This window comes from Crocuta crocuta, unplaced genomic scaffold, assembly GCF_008692635.1.
Source record: "Crocuta crocuta isolate KB4526 unplaced genomic scaffold, BGI_CrCroc_1.0 scaffold116, whole genome shotgun sequence".
NCBI lineage: Eukaryota > Metazoa > Chordata > Mammalia > Carnivora > Hyaenidae > Crocuta > Crocuta crocuta.
In genome coordinates this window covers 4,684,546-4,703,329 of record NW_027531562.1, presented here as the reverse complement: position 1 = coordinate 4,703,329, position 18,784 = coordinate 4,684,546, and the positions used below count along the sequence as shown (strand labels likewise).

Here is an 18,784-nt window from a genome sequence, read left to right as displayed (position 1 = left end):
CATAGACAGCATGTCTGGGAATAGGGGGACATTTGAGAAAGTTTAAGGACTAGGGTACAATTTTCTGAGAGAAGGTATCTATTACATTCTGATATTTTAAAAATAAAACCAGTATCACCACTTATTTTATTTAGTTGTAGGCCCCAGGAGAAAGTATATATTTTCATCTTCTATTATTTCCTTTTCTAAATTAACCATACCCTTGGGATAACCATTCTTAGGGAAAACATGTAACTTAGTCCTATTGATCCACAGTGCTACAATGATCCATAGATCACTGAATAATACAATCTGGGTGGTCACATTCTATGAATTCTACAAGTAGCGGTTTTATATACTTACCAATAGAATAACAATTTCTTTTAAGCTAATTGCCTAAGGGTTTTACCTTAAAGAAAACATTCTAACTAAGATACATTTGTCATGTATACTTATAGAATATGATGAATTTGTGGCATGAACAGCTTGTCTCTTTGACTTAATACTCACAAACATTCAATTTGAAATTTGAAGAGGTAATAGTGGTAGACACAAGGAAATGAAAAACTTCAAAGCTTCACATTTTCTTGGCATGACCTCTACAATAGCATCTGTTCTTGTCTTTTTTTTTTTTTAATTCTTGAGTAATACTAGGAAGTTGCTAGACCAGATGAACTTCCTATGACCTATTTAGTAGACCCAAACAATTAGCAAATGGTTATTCAATCACTCCTAAGAGTAGATTTATGCTAGACAAGTGGAATATCATGACCTTTTGATTTATTTTATATAACTTTTCATATACACTTCTTCTGACAATGCCTGGCACATAGTCAGTGAGAGGTGATGATTGTCTGAAGCAAGGATTTGCATAGGATATAGAGATGATGTGCTGCTATTTTCCACTCTCCCTAGTTCCATTCACTAGACAGTCTTCACCTCTAGATTGTTAGGAACAATGATTATAAATGGTAGGTAAGTCTTAGGGGTCGGTGTGATCATTTAAGGATGTATATAAATAAGAAGAATAGAAAGTAGAATTTTGAGGTACACCTATGTATAATGGATTTTTGGAGGAAGAGGAGCTCATGAAGAAGACTGAGAGTTAGACTTTTAGGTGATGAAAACACTAAGAGATAATGGGACCAAAAGAGAGTCACAGAATGGACAAGAAGAAGAAATATCAAGAAGAGATAGATGAATAGCATCAAACAGAGCAAAGGGAATACTGAAAAGCGTCTGTTGAATTTGTCAGGTCAGAAGTCATCAATGACATTACTGAGAGCACTTTCAGTGGAGTGATGGGGAAAGAAATCAGAAAAGAATAAATTGAAAAGAACAGGAGGTAGAAAAGTTTAGAAAATGAGTATCAACTATTCTTTTTAAAAGGATAAAACTAGAAACTCTATAAGCTTAAGAATACTCTGATTAAGGGGTGCCTGGGTGACTCGGTCAGTTGAGTCCAACTTCTGATTTTGGCTCAGGTCATGATGTCACTGCTTGTGAGTTCAAGCCCTACATCGGGCTCTGTGCTCACAGTGTGGAGCCTGCTTGGGATTCATATTCTCTCTCTCTCAAAATAAATAAATGAATTAAAAAAGAGAATATTTTGATTTTTAAAAAGTCAACAATGGGGGCATCTGGGTGTCTTAGTTGATTAAGCATCTGCCTTCAGTCCAAGTCATGATCTCACAGTTGGTGAGTTCAAGCCTCATATCGTGCTCTCTGCTGTCAGTATAGAGCCCGTTTTGGATCTTCTCTTCCCTGTCTCTCTGCCTCTGCCTCATTCATTTTCTTTCTCTCTAAAAAACAAATAAATAAACTTTAAAAAATTCACTAATGACCTCATTAAGGCTCCATGTAATTGTGGAGCACCTGGGTGTCTTCATTGGTTAAGCATCTGACTTCAGCTCAGCTTGAGTTCACAGTTCGTGTGTTTAAGCCCAGTGTTGGGCTCTGTGCTGACAGCTCAGAGCCTGGAGACTGCTTCAAATTCTGTGTCTCCCTCTCTGCCCCTCCCTCCCTCACTCTCTCCCTCTTATCTCTCCTCTCTCTCTCTCTCTCTCTCAGAAACAAATAAACATTAAAAAAAAATTAAAAGAAAACTCCATGTAATTGTTCCTAGGAACTCGAAAAGGCAATTGCTATTCCTCAAGTTTTATTTTTTCTTTTGTAATAATACTACTTATTTCTTAGTCATTTGCAATGTACCTACCTGGAAAGTCAATCCAACAAAGGGAAGAAAAGAGAAATTATGCATGTGAACTTTTTTCCCTTTCAACAGGTCATTTACTGACATTGAAAAAATTCCCCTATGTCCCCAAGGTAGAAGACATACTGCATTAGTAGTTTGTGTTTAGCTAATATGGCTTATAAAAAAATAATCTGCCAACAGCTGGTTCTGTCACCACTTTCTTACCAAGGATGTTGCTATAGATTACCAAAATGAAAGAAAATCATGGGCAGAAGTTTATATTATTCTGTCTTTGTTTTGAAATCTTAACATTCCCCTTAGAGTCTGTTTTATACTTCTCTAAAGTAGTTATACTTTCTCTAAACCCATCTTCCCAGAGGTCCTGTCTAAAGTGCTGGTGAAGAAAGATCTGATAAACTCATTCACACTAACAAATGATGGCAAAAGTAGGCTAATGTGTTACCTCTCCCAAGATGGCTTCATATGCAAGAAATGAAGTCCAGTAATGAATTTCAGTATGAAGAATTTTAATTGTATAGGAGGAAGAAACATCACAGCTATGCAGGTGCTACCAAATTATCACAAATAGGACTTACTCTACCTGAATATTAGGCCAATAGTACATTGTATTTTCAGCTAAGAGAACATATACCTACAGGAAATAGATTTCTATGATGGAAAGGCAAGTTCACTTTTTGTTGATATTTTAGAAATATTTCCAAAGAGATAATCACTAGGTTTTCATTTAGACATATGTGATTACACAGTTGAAGATTTCAAAGGAGGTTGTGTAGCAGGTTGACTTTTGACACTGTCACAATTTTATGTCTGTTTTTTGTATGAACATGTGAGAGGATTTCAAAGAAAATGATGGAAACTTCTAAATTAAAGGCACTTCAACGTTGGTCAGGCTATAACCTAATTAACATTTTCAAGGCTTCCACTTCTTTTGATAAATGGTAGGCCTCTACTGGCAGCCACAAGACAGCTCATGAACATGATTATGACAAAATAATGTGCCTTTGTCAGATACAGACTTTGAGTTATAGTACTCTCTTGACTTAATAAAGTTAAGCACCACTTATAATCAGTACTTCACTTTGCTTTTTTCTATCATATAACATGTTGGTTGTCCTGTTGTTATAACAGACATCTGCAGAGGTGTTCACTGGTACTCTTTCCCTGTGTAGGTACTCAAATTCTCAAGCTTCCAGCTACTACATAGTTGCACAAAATGTAGTTTGAATTTTTATAACCCAGTATTATAACAGTATTATAAACCCAGTATCATCATCATTACTTAATGTACCAAACCTTCATAATTCCCAGTATCATTTTATTTTGACTTACATTTCTGTGCATTGAAAACGATTGAAATAGTCCTCTGAGTTTCAATTTAAGTGTTTAAAATTATCACTGAAAATGCTCACTTCAGCAGCACATATACTACAATTGGAATGATACAGAGAAGATTAGCATGGCCCCTGTGCAAGGATGACACGCAAATTTGTGAAGTGTTCCATATTAAAAAAAAAATAATAGTCACTGAAAACATGAGTCATATAAGCTAAAACCAACTAGCCTCAGTCTTGAAAAATCACATAAAGTATTTATGAGATGTATAGACCATAGGAAATTATTTGCAAACAATGACAGGTTTGATCACAATTTAATCAATAATATCAAATGTAACTCAGAAACTTTTATTGATGAAAAGTTTGGATTTTCTATTATTGCATTAGCAAAACATCTTTATTGAACATCTTTGGGATCTTCAAAAGTACAGAATAAGATTTAGATATGTCCTTTGAATGTTCTCAAACATCATTCTCCTCTAAAATTATGCACATGCAACAGCTAATCATTACATACTTTAACGTGAACAGAAAGTATAGTAGGTTGGACTTGGATATAATAAAAATATTTTTATTATTGATTTAAGTAATGAAGAAATACATTTGGAAAAAAATTATTTCATGAAACATTACTTACTTCCAGTGCAATATGAATCCCATTAACTTCCTCCCCTCTTTTTTTTTTTTTTTACTTAATTTGTTTTTATTCTTTCTATCCTCCTCCTATTTAATTTTTCTCTCTTGGGAAGACAGATTGTCCAAACATCAAACTAAGGTCTCCTAGGATTGCTTGTACTTCTGAAAGCTCAGTTTTCTCTGCTATATATTTGGCTTCCTTGTGTCTTTGTGTCATTGGGACTAAAGAGATATGTGATGGTGGAAATCTAGCTCAAAAGCCAAAAGAACGGTTAAATAAATTGGGTGGCATAGATATTTGAGAAGACAGGTAAGCACTTGATATTACACAGGCTTTTTCACGACAGGAAAACCTCACTTTGTCAACTTGACAATTAAACAACAAGATAACTCTTATGCACTTCAAAACACATTCCAAACTTGAGAATCATAGTGGAAGGCATTGCCTTTTCTCCAGTGCTGCAGGAAAATTGTGCAGGGGAATCTGAACAGAGGAAGGGATATAGAGTTTGTGAGATTTTAAACATTAGACAAGTGATGAAGGTGCCTACTAACCAGGGGAATTTAGAATGATCTCTGATTATAAGGTAGTACATTTTTAGATACATGTTTGCTCGTCTGCAATGCTTAGAAGAAAACGTTCCTGTTCCTCCTTGTGTTTACAATATGGCAATTTTGAGAAGCTATCAGTGGAAGATTTTAGAATCTAAACGAATAGCTTTAAAAAATTAGAGTAGTTGTGGTGCCTCGGTGGCTCAGTCAGTTAAGGGTCGAACTCTGGATTTCAGCTCAGGTCATGATCTCACAGTTGTGAGATAGAGCCCTAGATCAGCACAGAGCCTGCTTGAGATGCTTTCTCTCAAAATAAATAAACTTTAAAAATTAGAGAGGTTTCCTTGGTGTATAAAGTCACAGAATAATACCCCACAAAGACTTAGGAATAATTATTTGTCAAGCTTATAATGTGGCTTATACTGAGTATGATGATTTTACTATACCATTATAATATATATAACAGTTATGTTAATTGTCGTGGCTTTGGATTTCAGAAGGGAGGGTAAGCGCTCTCAGATTTAACTCTAAAATTTTTGGGAAATGAAGATGAAGTGCATTTGAAGTGTCCGTATGTATACATCTCTACATGACTCTAAACAACTGGAAATCCACTTGGGAGAAGAGGTCATGACAGAATGAAGGTATAAGTTCCAAGGCCAGGCAATTATTTACTCATATCACTCGGCCTGGTAAGGAAAGTACCTGGATATTTTCAGAGGAGGAGATACTGCTATTACCTGCCTCTGACTTAATTAGGGGTAATCCCTACATGTGATATGTCTCTAGGATCAGGCAGAGCCTTTTGGGGTTTACCTATAGTTAGATATATCTCTATATTGTCTCATCTATCTATCTATCTATCTATCTATCTATCTATCTATCAATCATCTATCTATCTATCTATCTATCTATCGATCTATCTATCTATCTTAGAAATATAATTACACAGGAGTATTTGTTAACAATCATGCAAGTATTTACCCAGGATCCAGTCTAATTTTGAAGACATGAAGCCTTTTCCACTCCTAAACACCTTATTTTCAGAACTGGGAAGGGTATTTGCTTCCATTTATCCATTAATCCGAAACTTTTCAAATTCTTCTCAAAGTCTTGGGTACTTTTTTGACTCAAATAAAATAGTATTGGGGAGACCTTTCCCAGTATTTTATAGCATCACTATACAAATCTAATTTAGAAACATCCATCCAAATTACAAAACTTGAAAAAGAATGAGTTACATATAGTTGCTTTGTTTCCATTCACCCATCTTGGTTTTATGTTTTGTTTTGTTTTATTTTTGAAAACAAATCTGCCTTCAATAAATAACCAATAACTTGGTATCAACTGTATAGAAGAAAAACATCCTGCTCAGTGGCCTACTCAACAATATATGCTGTTTGCCATCCACAGAGCCACAGGTACTAAAATGCACTAAAATGACTATATAGGCTTAACTGAAATGAATCCATTGTGAGATTTCATACCAAACTGACAGTGTTCTGGGGCCATTAATTGAACAGACTTAAGGAACCTGCTGATAAAGATGGCTATACAAACAACTACTCTCCAAGTATTTGGACAACACCTCTAATAAATTTCTTTCTCAGTAGTTTATGCTAGGGACTGGAGAAAGCAGTTGGTCATCTGAGACCTAGAGAAATCACAATCAGACAGCTCCCTTTAAATGAGGTACAAGATCTTAAATACAAGATTAAAGATACCATGCTGTTATGACCTAAAATATTAAAGATGTTTTTCAGTTGTAGTTAGTTCAAAGGATACTACTATTTATCAAAATTTCATTTATTCTTAATCACTGGCAAAATGGCCTTTCACAGGTAAATTTAGGCAACAAAACAAGCTTTTTTATACATATTGGCAAGCTACATTTATGCTCAGGGCCCTAAAATATAAATGAGATTTATCTCTTAGAGCCATTCACTGAAAAGTAGGTAATTGTACAAAAACTTTTCAAAACTTGGTTTACCCACTGGTAAAATGAACTAAAAATTGTATTTATTTCAAAGAACTATCTGGAGATTAAATGAGATAGCAGAACTAAAATGTTTAACATACCTTGCACAAAGCAAGCTTTCAGTAGATTTTTGTTGTCATTAATAAATGAGATATCTCTTTAGTTACTTGTATAGTTTGGAAAATTCAACTCTATTTACATAGTAATTACTTAAGCGATACTCATTATTCTGAATGACATTTCCTTTGTTATAACTTTTAACCAATTTAGGAAAGCTATAAAATTCTTTAAGTGAACCTGCGAATAAGTTAATAGTTTCCTCTTCTTACTCATCCAAAATAATAATGGTAAGAAACCATTTTTCTAAACCCTTTTTTACACCAACGCATGTCTGTGAACTTCCCTCCGTGACTATTTCAGAAGCTTCTCCTAAGTCATTATAGCAAGTTCATCCATACTTCAATTCAGCACAACAATTATCTATTGTTTACTATATTCAAAACATGAGTAAAATATGACACTGTCTTCAAGAAGTTTATGAACTGTGTGTAATTTATATTATCAAGCTGTGCATTTTAGTTAAATTGAGTCAGCGAACTTTGAAATGCCTGCCTTTTATGTTATCAGTAACTTTCAAGCTTAGATTAACTTTAGTTGTTACCAACCTTAAAAGAAATATAGCCCATCTTTTCAGATACTATGCATCCTCATTACCACATTTGCAGATGAAGGAACTGAAACAATATGGGTCAAGTGAGTTGCTCCATGATTAATGAAGCAAAAAGTAGAACTTATTGTCTCCTTGTATGTTTAACCAAGGGCTCAAGAGATAGTAAATTGTGAACAATTTAAAATGAAATGGAAGTGTTAAAAGTTAATAGAGCAAATTTGAGACAGGTATTCTAGTTAATAAAAGGATGGCCAGAAGTAATTTTAGTTATGTGTAGTACTTGTTATACTCTCAGAATGGTATAGTTTGCTTCAAACAATGATTAAAAAATAGAAATAGTATCCATCAATGGATATATTTTCTTTTTGAATTTACTGACAAAAAAGGTGCAGATGGCACCCCAAATAAGAGACTGGCATGGACCAGTATCTTCTCTGTGAAAATGACTAATGTATTACTATACTTCTGCCAGAACTTACATAAAGAGACTGCCAAAAATGATCAGATCATTATCAGCTAGTGTTCCCAATTGTTCACTGTTTGTATCACATATGGATCCTCTGAAATGCAGAACTCCTACCTAAAGAAACCCTAATATCATTATAAAACATGAACTTTTGCATGTTTTTAAAATGTTTTAAGCAAACTGTATTTGTTCTACAATAAACAGACATATTTTCCTGGTGGCAGTTAAAAAAAACAGTGCAAAAAAATAAATGAGATTCAAGTTTCAAAAGTTGTATTTGGAAAGCAAAATTAGAATACAAAGAAAATTTGATGTAGGTGTCTATATAAACAAATAAACTTTGTTCTTTCATTTCCTGCATATTTTTAGCTATCAGCCATCTAATAAACATCTAGCATTAACCATGTGGTCATAGAGAGTCACTGATTTCTCTCAACTTGTATGGCTTTAATATAGATTAATTGAATGGGATGGTGCAATGTACCCAATTCTCATATTATATCCCATGACATTAAAATGAAAAGAAGATGAAATAAAGGGTAGTCTGGTTATTTATTATACAGTATGCCCCACTTAGCTTCTTATTGGTGCAAAAGTTAGTTCATTTTTACATGAATATGCATATTTACATAATTATACAACAAGGAACTTGATATACTTCACACCCATGCACATACATACACATACAGAGACATACAACCTTTTATACTATAAAATACTAGAAATTGAGACATACAGATCACCGTTCTATGTAAAATATTTCAAGATTAAAAATGATAGTTGGGTAGAGAGTAATTTGAAAAGTAGTCTTGGGGAATGGAGAAGGGTTGGTTATGTGAAGCACAGAGAAATTTTAGGGCAAGAAAAATATTCTTTATGATACTGTAACGGGATATATGACATTGTACATTTGTCAAATCCATAGGACTTTAAATCAAGAAGGGTGAAAGTTAATAAAAATTAAAAAAACATTTAGGAAGTCAGGGGATCACAGAATGTGACAAAAAAGATCTAACTACATTGCAGCTAATTTCTTTAATGTCTATTTACTTTTGAGAGAAAGGAAGAGATAATGTGAATGGGGGAGGGGCAGAGAGAGAGAGAAGAAACAGAGAATCCAAAGTAGGCTCTACACTGACACAAAGAGAGCCCAATGCGGGGCTTCAACTTACGAACTGTAAGATCCTGACCTAAGCCAAAGTAGGACGCTTATCTGACTGAGCCACCCAGCCACCCTTGGATCTAACCACATTACAAATATATGAAATAATCTCACTAAAGGCAGTAAGGGGAAAATGCTGACCTAAATAATTGGAAATGAGTGGACTCTAACAGCAAACACAAAGAAAGTGTGCATAAATACCATATTGTAGCTCATAAAGTAGGTAAAGTTTAACAATTGTGAAACCACTATACATGTATGCTAAAGCTGAATAATTCAGTAAATGGGTGCCGGATGGTAGGAGCCAGGTTTCTCATTATTGTAATGGGAAATTATAAATGAGCAAGAAAAGGCTAGAATGATTCATGTGGTAGTGTATTAGAGTTAGTGACATCAATTTGAACTTAATATAGATACAGATGAATATATATATAAAGAGAGAAATTTTATATGTATATATACACATACATATATATNTGCATACACACACACACACACACACACACACACACACACACACACACAGGTTATTTAATATATTTTTCCTTCACTCTGTCAGCTTAAAGGACCTAAAAGCAATAGACTGATAAGTATGACTAGTATCCACTTGGTTTGTAACACCATTTTCCAATGAAAGGAACCAGAGTTGCTTGAAAAAATGGATGATTCTAGCATGGGGCAGGAAATATACAAAACGAGGCTAGAGTGTATACTACTGCCAGAAAGTAAGGAAGTGTTAAGTAACATGCACACACGCACGCACACATACAAAATGGGGGTATATTAAAGGGACATAGGAGCCCACTGAAAGAATTCATAATGGCCAAAACTGGCACAATTTGGACAAAAAATAAATAAAATAGTATTGGATTTGAGCCCAAAATTTAAAATAAATATTCATGAATCCATACCTACATATAAATGATTGAATAAATAAAAGGTAGATAATAGACAAATAAATCCCCACTGCAAAAAATATGCCAAATAAATTATGTAGACACTTCTTCCTCACTGAAGTGGAGGATAATTCTCCACTTCTTAAGTCTTGGCTTCTCAACATGACTTTCTCCAAAGAATACAGAACAGGGGATTTTTTAAAAAAAAATTTTAAATACTTACTTATTTTTGAGAGAGAGACAGAGACAGAGTGGGAGCGGGGGAGGGGCAGAGAGAGAGGGAGACACAGAATCCAAAGCAGGCTCCAGGCTCTGAGCTGTCAGGACAGAGCCGGATACTGGGCTTGAACTCATGATCATGACCTGAGCCAAAGTTGGATACTTAATTGACTGAGCCACCCTGGGGCCTCACAAACTAGGGGATTTTTAGAAAGTTAAATATCCAGTAAAGAAAATTTATCAATACTACCTAACCCATGCGATCAAAGACAACATCCACAGTAACAATTCATGTTGTCAAAAATGGCACTTTACGTCTGTGATCTCCCTCTTAAAATCCTAGTTTAATCACAATGCAATCATCAGACAAGTCCTATCTAAGTGACTTTCTACAAAATACCTGATCAGCACTCTTTAAAACCCTCAAGGTCATTGAAATCAAAGAATGTCTGGGAAATAGTAACAGTCAAGAAGAGTTCAAGGAGACATGACAACTAAATGTAAGGATCCTGGAAGAGAAATAAATATTAGGTAAAATGTGAGCCAATATGAATAAAGTCTGGACTTCAGTTATTACTGATGTATCAATATTGGTTTATTAATTGTGTCAAATGCCATACCATTGTAAGATGCTAATAATGAGGTACGCTGGGTATGAGGTATATGGGAACTCTCTGTACTGTCTTTGTAAGTTTTCCTTCTGTAAATCTAAATCAATTCTAAAATAAAAGTTTGTTTAATGAAAACGTGATCTTATAGATAAACTGAATTATAGATAAGCTTTAAAGTGCTATATTGTTAACTGAGTATAAAATGAATGGAGGATGGAATTTAATAGAGCTTAGTAGGAAAGATTTTTATTTGAATATCAACTTGAAACCCCTGTTTAGCTAAGCAAGTCAGGGCTCCAACAAGATTGTGAGCTGTCACAGTGCCATGGAAGCAGATGGCCATGAATGCACACAACTGGGAAACAAAACCCCAGGACCAGTTGGAAATAATATAGGATTCCTAGTCCAGGATGTCCAAATTGTGACAGACTTTTTGTTTATTTTTTACTTTAGTAAAATCAGTTTACTGAATTAATTTCAAAGGATGTTGTAGGTTACAAGAGCACCCAATATAGTGATTAGAAAACAGTAAAAACTTCTTACTGGCATGGACTATGGAATTACTTCTGCCCTTAAAAGAAAAAAGAAAGTATCTGCATGTACTCCAAGGTGTCTTTCACCTCAGTCATTTGGAGATTTTAATTTCTAATATATCAAGCCTTTTATCCATCAAAACACCTCACATATTTTACAAATACTACTGTGATAAAACTACAATGACCTGAAGGAGAAAGAGCTCACCATTCCAAAATCTGCTAGGGTCCTATCCAGTAGACCTCTCAAGCATCTTCAGTCATCACATTCTTTGAGTATTAGGCTACTGGTCTGTTTTATTGCCAAGCATCAACCTTAGACATATTATATCTACATTCCTGAAGAATTCTAAAATGTGCTTATCACCCCCCACATTTTACTGATAACAAAAAAGTCTTACAAATACAACTCCAATTGTATTATATTGACATCTTTCCCCAAAAGCCTTGCCACTCTCCATTCATATTTTCATTCAAATTATATTACCATGATTTATGACTAAGTATAGTATGACTTTGTATGACTAAGTCATATGTACAGGTGTCTTTAATTTTTATATATAGAATACCAAATTCTAAGGAATTAACTCAGCCATGACACCTATCCGGTTTTTTCAAATGCTTTGTGATTAAAATATATATATATACACATATATATATTTTTTTCTTTAAATAGAAAGCCTTTTCCCAAGGCCCAAGATAAATTGTCACAGTCCTGCAAAAACATGTAACGGACCCCAAAAGACTTTCTAATTTTTGCCATTATGTTTTATTATCCTGAAAGAATGCTAGATACGTTTCCCATAGAAATATACCAGGGATGCCTTAAACCAGAGAAATAATACAACACTATGAACTTTGTCAGAAATAATATCATGGTTAAAAGCACAGGCTCCAGAACCAGCCTTCCTGGTCTGAAGCTCAAATCCTTCACGCACCTGCTGTGTGACATTGAAGAAGTTACTACATATCTCTTGCTTCATTTTATCTGCAAAATGCTACCTTGTCATAATTTAACAATATGTTATTTGCCACTAGATGTAGAATGCATGTAGAAACGATTCTAAGACATGGCACCTAACATATAGTATTTTGAAGCTCTTTTGAATGAAGGAATAAATGAATGAATGAGTCATCAGTAGTAGAAAAATAATAGATATGCACAAAAGGAAATAGGAGTGATAGCAGTGGAAATTGTGAATACTAACTGGAACTTTAGCAATGGAATGATAGCAAAAATGTACTGGCACTGTTGCTCAGTATTGGACCTGATGGAGCTAATACTGTTAGCCTTCTTTCAGGAGATATATCTGAAATGTTAGCCGTGTTGTTTTCTCAACTTATTTCCATTCAAGATGAAACTTCATCAGCTTCACACCTAATATAGGTGTTCACAGACTTTCAGTAAATTTAAGGTAATTTATGATTTCATCTTTCTCAAGTAATTTTCAATCAAGTAAAGTTATCCAACAAGACTGGAAGTTGCACATGGAAACATTTTATTTTAAGGTTTCATTAGTATGCATAAATTCACAGCCCCTCCCAATCTCTATCCATTTTTTGCAAGTAATTGAAAAAAAGTGACTCAACATATGTGGATACCAGTTTTTAGGTTAGCAAATGGGCCATGGTACTTTAAATGTTTTAAATGTGGAACATTAACTGTGTTATAATTTCTAATAATGCAGCTGATTCTCCTTCCAAAATGAAGATAGCATCCTGTGGTAAACATGAAAAACAGGAGGGTGTCATAGAAAGCATATTATAGCATGAGGCAGGACATCTGTTTTCCAGTCCCTTATTCATGTCTTATATGTAATGAATTTTACGTCACTTGGCCTCAGTTTCTTCATCTGTAGAACAGGAATGATAATTAGGTACCCACACCAAAGCAGAAGCTTAACCAAATCCTTGCATTCACTATTAAGCCCCTACAATGTGCCAAGATCAGACTTTTTCCTACTTCTCTATGATTTGTACAAGGGCTCACACAGGTGTGAACTGGTAAAGGAGCCCTGGTACAATCAATCACAGTGGGTGACATGGGAGTAGGGCTATTTACTCATGAGCTTCCTTGTACATCTGGTCCTACTTGGGCTCAATCTGAATGTCCCATTCTCATCTTAGAATAAGTGCTGCTTGGCAGCTCTGACCAAATCTAGCTTATAGTGGATGTTTCCAGATACCTGGTCATTTGGTGTTTGCTCAAAAGTTAGCCATTCCAGGGTATGTGGGTGACTCAGTTGGTTAAGCACCCAACTCTTGATTTCAGGTCAGTTCATGATTTCATGGTTTGTGACTTCAATCCCCATGTCAAGCTCTGTGCTGACAATGCACAGCCAATTTGGGATTCTTTCTCTTCCTCTCTCTCTCAGCACCTCCCCAATTCTCTCTCTCTCTCTCTCTCAAAATAAATAAATAAATAAATACATAAATAAATAAATAAGCTTAAATAAAGAACACACTTTGAAAATTACTGTAAAAAAAAAGTCAAGCATTCCATCTCAACTAAGGACCAGTAACATGTTAAAGAACTATTTCTCAAAAACTGTATAATCTCTGCCACAGATGGCATGGTTTTCCAGATTCCACTAGCTTTCAACTGAATTTTCCCATTGGGCCTTGTCATAATCTCTATTCTGCTTCTTTTTGTACTACTGACACCTGAATACCTTAGAGTCTGCTGGATCATATGGTCCATGTGGCCAGGCTGAAGCACCACAGCCCAGCTTCTTTAGAGCTACTGTCTGATCCCAGCTTAACTTAAAGCTGGCAGCCTCCATGTCACACATTACTGCACTAGGGCAGTACTCTTCGGAGTGGGATGTGCTGCATCCAGAAGCCAAAAAATACCTACCAAGTTACTTTGCTTTCTTTGTGCACGGGATGCAAGATGCAGCAATTTATCTTTTACTTTGGAGGAGATATCCCAGCACACTGCTGACCAGTGAACCCGTGAATTTTATGGAAGTAGCAGAGCCTTGAAACTGACTACAGATTATTTCCCATCCTTGGAGTATAGGTCTTACCTATACTTACCTAGTCTTACCAAATTCACCAGCATTCTAGCCACCTTTTGCTCATCCTGTACAATCAGCATCATGTCATTTTTATAATGGATCTCTGTGGCATTCTGTATGATGATCAATGTATTTCAGATTTCTTTGGACTATATTCTGACAGAAGCAGGAAAGCTAATGTATCCTACAGGCAATTGTTTCTGATCTATTTTTTCTAAGTGGAATAAAAAGGAATGAATATGTCAAATTACTGACCACATACCATGTACTTAAAATATTATCTGCTTCTATCAGTGATAACACATAAGCCAGAGAAACCATGACCAAGACTACTACCTGGTTAAGCGTGCATTAGTCTATCAAAAAAAAAAAAAAAAAAAAAAAAAAAGTCTGCATTAGTCTACAGTTACTCTGCAGGATGGGGTTTATATAATCCCAAATTAAACAGAAAATAAAAAGAAATATGATAAGGTAAATATTGCAAAATAAACAGAAACATGATAAAACCTACCATAAGCACAATGGTTAGAACTTTAATAGTGGCACTAATTTCCCTCCAACACCTACTATGATGGCTTTTATTCCATAGATCAAGTACCCAGTGTGAGTTTTGTTCCAACTACTAAGTATATCAATTTCAAATATATATACTTGGTAAGTGGGAAGGACCACTGAGTGGATCCACAGACCCAGTGATTATACTGGGAACAAGATCTTATCCAGGACATCCTGAAGGCCTGCATTCTAAATGGGGTGCCATGACACTACCATGGAACTATTTCTTTGGGCCCCATCTTTCCAAAGATGTTAACGAGCCCAACTCTGTGACTATATCCCTAGTAGTCAGTCTGGACTGGAGGACTGGAACACAGTCCTCTGATAGATCTTCCATCTTTATGTAAGACATCTGTCCCAGGATGCCCAATTTCCTCAGACCCTTCTTCGTTTTTTTCATCATCTTTCCAGGTAGCTCAGGATTTCTTTACACTTTGCTAAATATACAGCTTCTGAAGATCACTTTAGCAACAACAAGTTTGGGCTGTTCCCCTGGGTTTCCTATTATGATTTTAATCCTGTACCCCAAGAATGCTCCCACATCAATAAATTCTTCCTATCTAGTTTAACATTCTGGCCCTCTTGATCCCTGATGTACTCCCCTGTCTCCTGTTGATACATGCTAATGAATTTTTGCAAATCTTTTGTCTTTTTCCCTCCTTTATGAGGCCCAGCTGGGTTATACAGAGATTTAATCCTAGTTAGCACCTCAGCAACCAAGACAGAAGGTGAGGATAGTCCCTGAGGGAGGCACCTGTTAGCTTGTGGAGGAAAGACTTCAGTATCATACAGCACAGGGAAGTTATAGCTATTATTAGGGAAGGGAGACCACTACAAGCCCAAAGAGTCTATGGGTTCTATAGAATCAATATCATCACAAGAAATAAATGATATCCTCCATTCCATTTTCACAGTGCTAGGTTTTCCCTATCAGGGCTCTGACCTTTGCATAACAGACCTGTACTGGCTGGGTGTTCAGATTTCTCTGGAGCTCTGCAATCCTAGTAATGGCATCCTCAGGCTGCTGGTCCATATATCTGCTTTTCCACTATAGAAAATAAGGGCCTTCTTTATAAGTCACCATGAAGGCTTTTTGGTTATCATGCTTAGTCATTTACTGTTCTTAGTCTGTCATTATCTTTCTGCAAGGCACCTATGTGACTCAGAATAACCAGCCAATTCTGTCTTACTGGCATTGTTTCCACCATATCTTTCAAACACCTGCATTACTGCACTTGCCAGAGAATTTCCTTCCAGGGACATTTTCCAAGATTGCTACTGGTGAAACACTTAGCAACGACTAGCGTGTGCTAGAATCTATTCATGTCCCATCTACCAACCAGAATAGCATCTGGACTCACGAGGGAAGCTAATTTCAAATCTTCAACCTACCACAGCCATAGTTTCTCAAACCACTTTTGGGACCACTTATGTGAGTCCAGGTCCTCCAAGAACCCAATGACAAGGCAGAATTAGACACACAAGAAACCAGCAAGTGAAGATCAAAAACAGGAGCCAGAAGAGTCTGGAAAAGCATCAGACTGTGATGCAGATCTGACGCTTCTGAAGGAGAATGGGAAAGAAAGAAGTGTGTTTGGAAAAACTTTAGACCACAGTGGGATTCTAAGGCAGTTCAGCAAGGTGGTGGGAATCCTGGAATCCTGGAGATAAAGTTGGGGTGCTCCCATATTTCCCCCAGAATGGGCCTGATTTAGTGTTCCCTCCACATTTCTCATTGGCTACTAAGGCTGTGGGAGACACAGTGTCAGAGCAAACACAAGGATGTATTTCAGAGCAAAACAGCTGAGGTTGTGGGTTAGTGATGCTCTGTAGTCTGCAATCTAAAAGGTACATTTTCATTGCTACCACAATAGCTAGCATTTAATGGATACATAAAATATTCCAATCACCATTCTAAGCAGACAGTAGGAATTACCTTATGGATTCTTTACAGCAACATTGTTAAGTGTTTTTTTGTTTTGTTTTGTTTTGTTTTTTTAATCATTCTGTTTTCATAGACGAGGCAACTGAAGCTAAGTGGCATACCCAAGTTCACACAGCTAGGAAGCAGCAAAAATAGATTCAAACACAAATCTTTCTGAATGCACAGCTAGATGCCTTTAACCACTTGTTTCCTATTTCAGAAGGCTTAGAATCTGGGAGGTAAAGACACATGAGACCAGGCAAACATAATAAAACATAAATCCTCTTGATGGTGATAATTACAAATTGTCTACAAGGAAGACTGCTTTGGTATAACTGGAGAAAATCGGAGAATGCTTTGGCTTATACCTAAAGGAAGAGTAGATATTTGTGTAAAATCAGGATTTCGGGGAAACAGGGAACAATGCTGAATCAGAAGAAGAATGCAGGAATATCACAATGCTAGTTCTAGCACGATCTTCAATATTTTCAGATTATTTGAAGCACCAGTAAGAGTCCCAATTCTTCTCAAAGGGTTGAAAAATGAAAAAGTGTGTTCAGTTCAAGCTTCTAGCAACAGGCAACTTTTTCCATCAGAAAAGGTTGAAGTAAGTATCTCCAATGCCAAAACAGGCAAAGAGGACAATGATCATAGCAAATAAAACGCAGACAGGGAAGAGTCAATTGAAGAATGATATCTAAAGCAGCAGTAATAGCAGCATCAGCCTGCTGCCATTACCAGAGTTAAAAATAGAGCCAGCATTTGGAGAGAATGTGGGGAGGAGGCAAAGTCTTCTGGAGAAGTTAACTGAATAAGAGTTGCTACTAAAAGGTTGCAGCAGAAGCCCCAAAGACAAATCAGTGCCCACAATTTGAAATACACCCTGTTGGCACTAAAATAAATAACAAATAAATTACTTTATTTAAAAACAAATACCTCAAGGGGTGCCTGGGTGACTCGGTCGGTTAAGTGTCCGACTTCAGGTCAGGTTGTGATCTCACTGCTCATGTGTTCAAGCCCCACGTTGGACTCTGTGCTGACAGCTCAGAGGCTGGAGCCTGCTTCAGTCTTTCTCTCTCTCTGCTCCCCCCACCAATGCTCTGTCTCTCAAAAATAAATAAACATTAAAAAAACTAAAAAGATAAATACCTCAATGCCTGAGTAAGGAAGGAGCAGTCATGAGAAAACCTAATAAGTGTTAAGATTCTAATTTCCAAGTATCAGTATCTTAAATGCCTATATCTCTCACATAATCCAGCATTCCCACCTCAGTAATTCACTCTCACAGAAATTATAGCATGAATACATGGAGACAGATATACAAAATATCTTATGAGGTTTCATTTGCTATAGAAAAAGTTAGCAATCAATATTCACCTATAGGGGAATTATTATACTATGGTATATAAATATGTACAAACCTGGAAGAAGTTATTTATGTGTTCAATAAACACTTAGTGAGAAATGACAAAGGACCAAGCATTGACCAGGAGCTAGGAACACAGAACTGAAGAAGACTGATATGGTTTCTGCCCTTATGGAGTTTGTAGTTAGGAAAACCAGACAGATAAATACCAAGTACACAATGATACATGCAAACAAAGAGGAAAATAAGACGTTGTGATAGAGAACCCATGAGGATCACAGATCCAAAGAGATGAGAGGGTATAGGATCCACTTATAAGTGGAAGAATAGATCTTTAACAGCAGAAAAGACACAGCCTGTATTTTAACATAAGAAAATAAATAAGATGATGACCATGGAGCTAGGCATGTATTTATTCATTGGTCAGAAGATGAGGGAATTAGTTCTCATCTATTATTTTCTATTTTCCTCCATGAGTTATATGTGAGTAGAGGATGAAGAGATATATGTGAAGTGGAAGCCGAGAAAAAAAAAAAAAAGGTATAAAATAATTTTTCCAGAAAGTAGGAAAGAGAATCTATTAAAAATATGTATAGCAGGATTTTCAGGCTGTGTTGAAAGTACATGGATAATTGCATACAGTGCAGATATGCATATTAATTACTCTT

At 35.8% G+C, this 18,784-nt stretch overlaps 1 non-coding gene across 1 annotated transcript; it reads left to right on the top strand.

Moving 5' to 3' along the window:
* The first annotated feature begins 3,595 nt into the window (after window positions 1–3,595).
* LOC144238843 (U6 spliceosomal RNA) lies at window positions 3,596–3,702 on the top strand. The gene has a single exon (XR_013337227.1). It is a non-coding gene; the product is annotated as a U6 spliceosomal RNA (small nuclear RNA).
* Window positions 3,703–18,784: the final 15,082 nt, after the last annotated feature.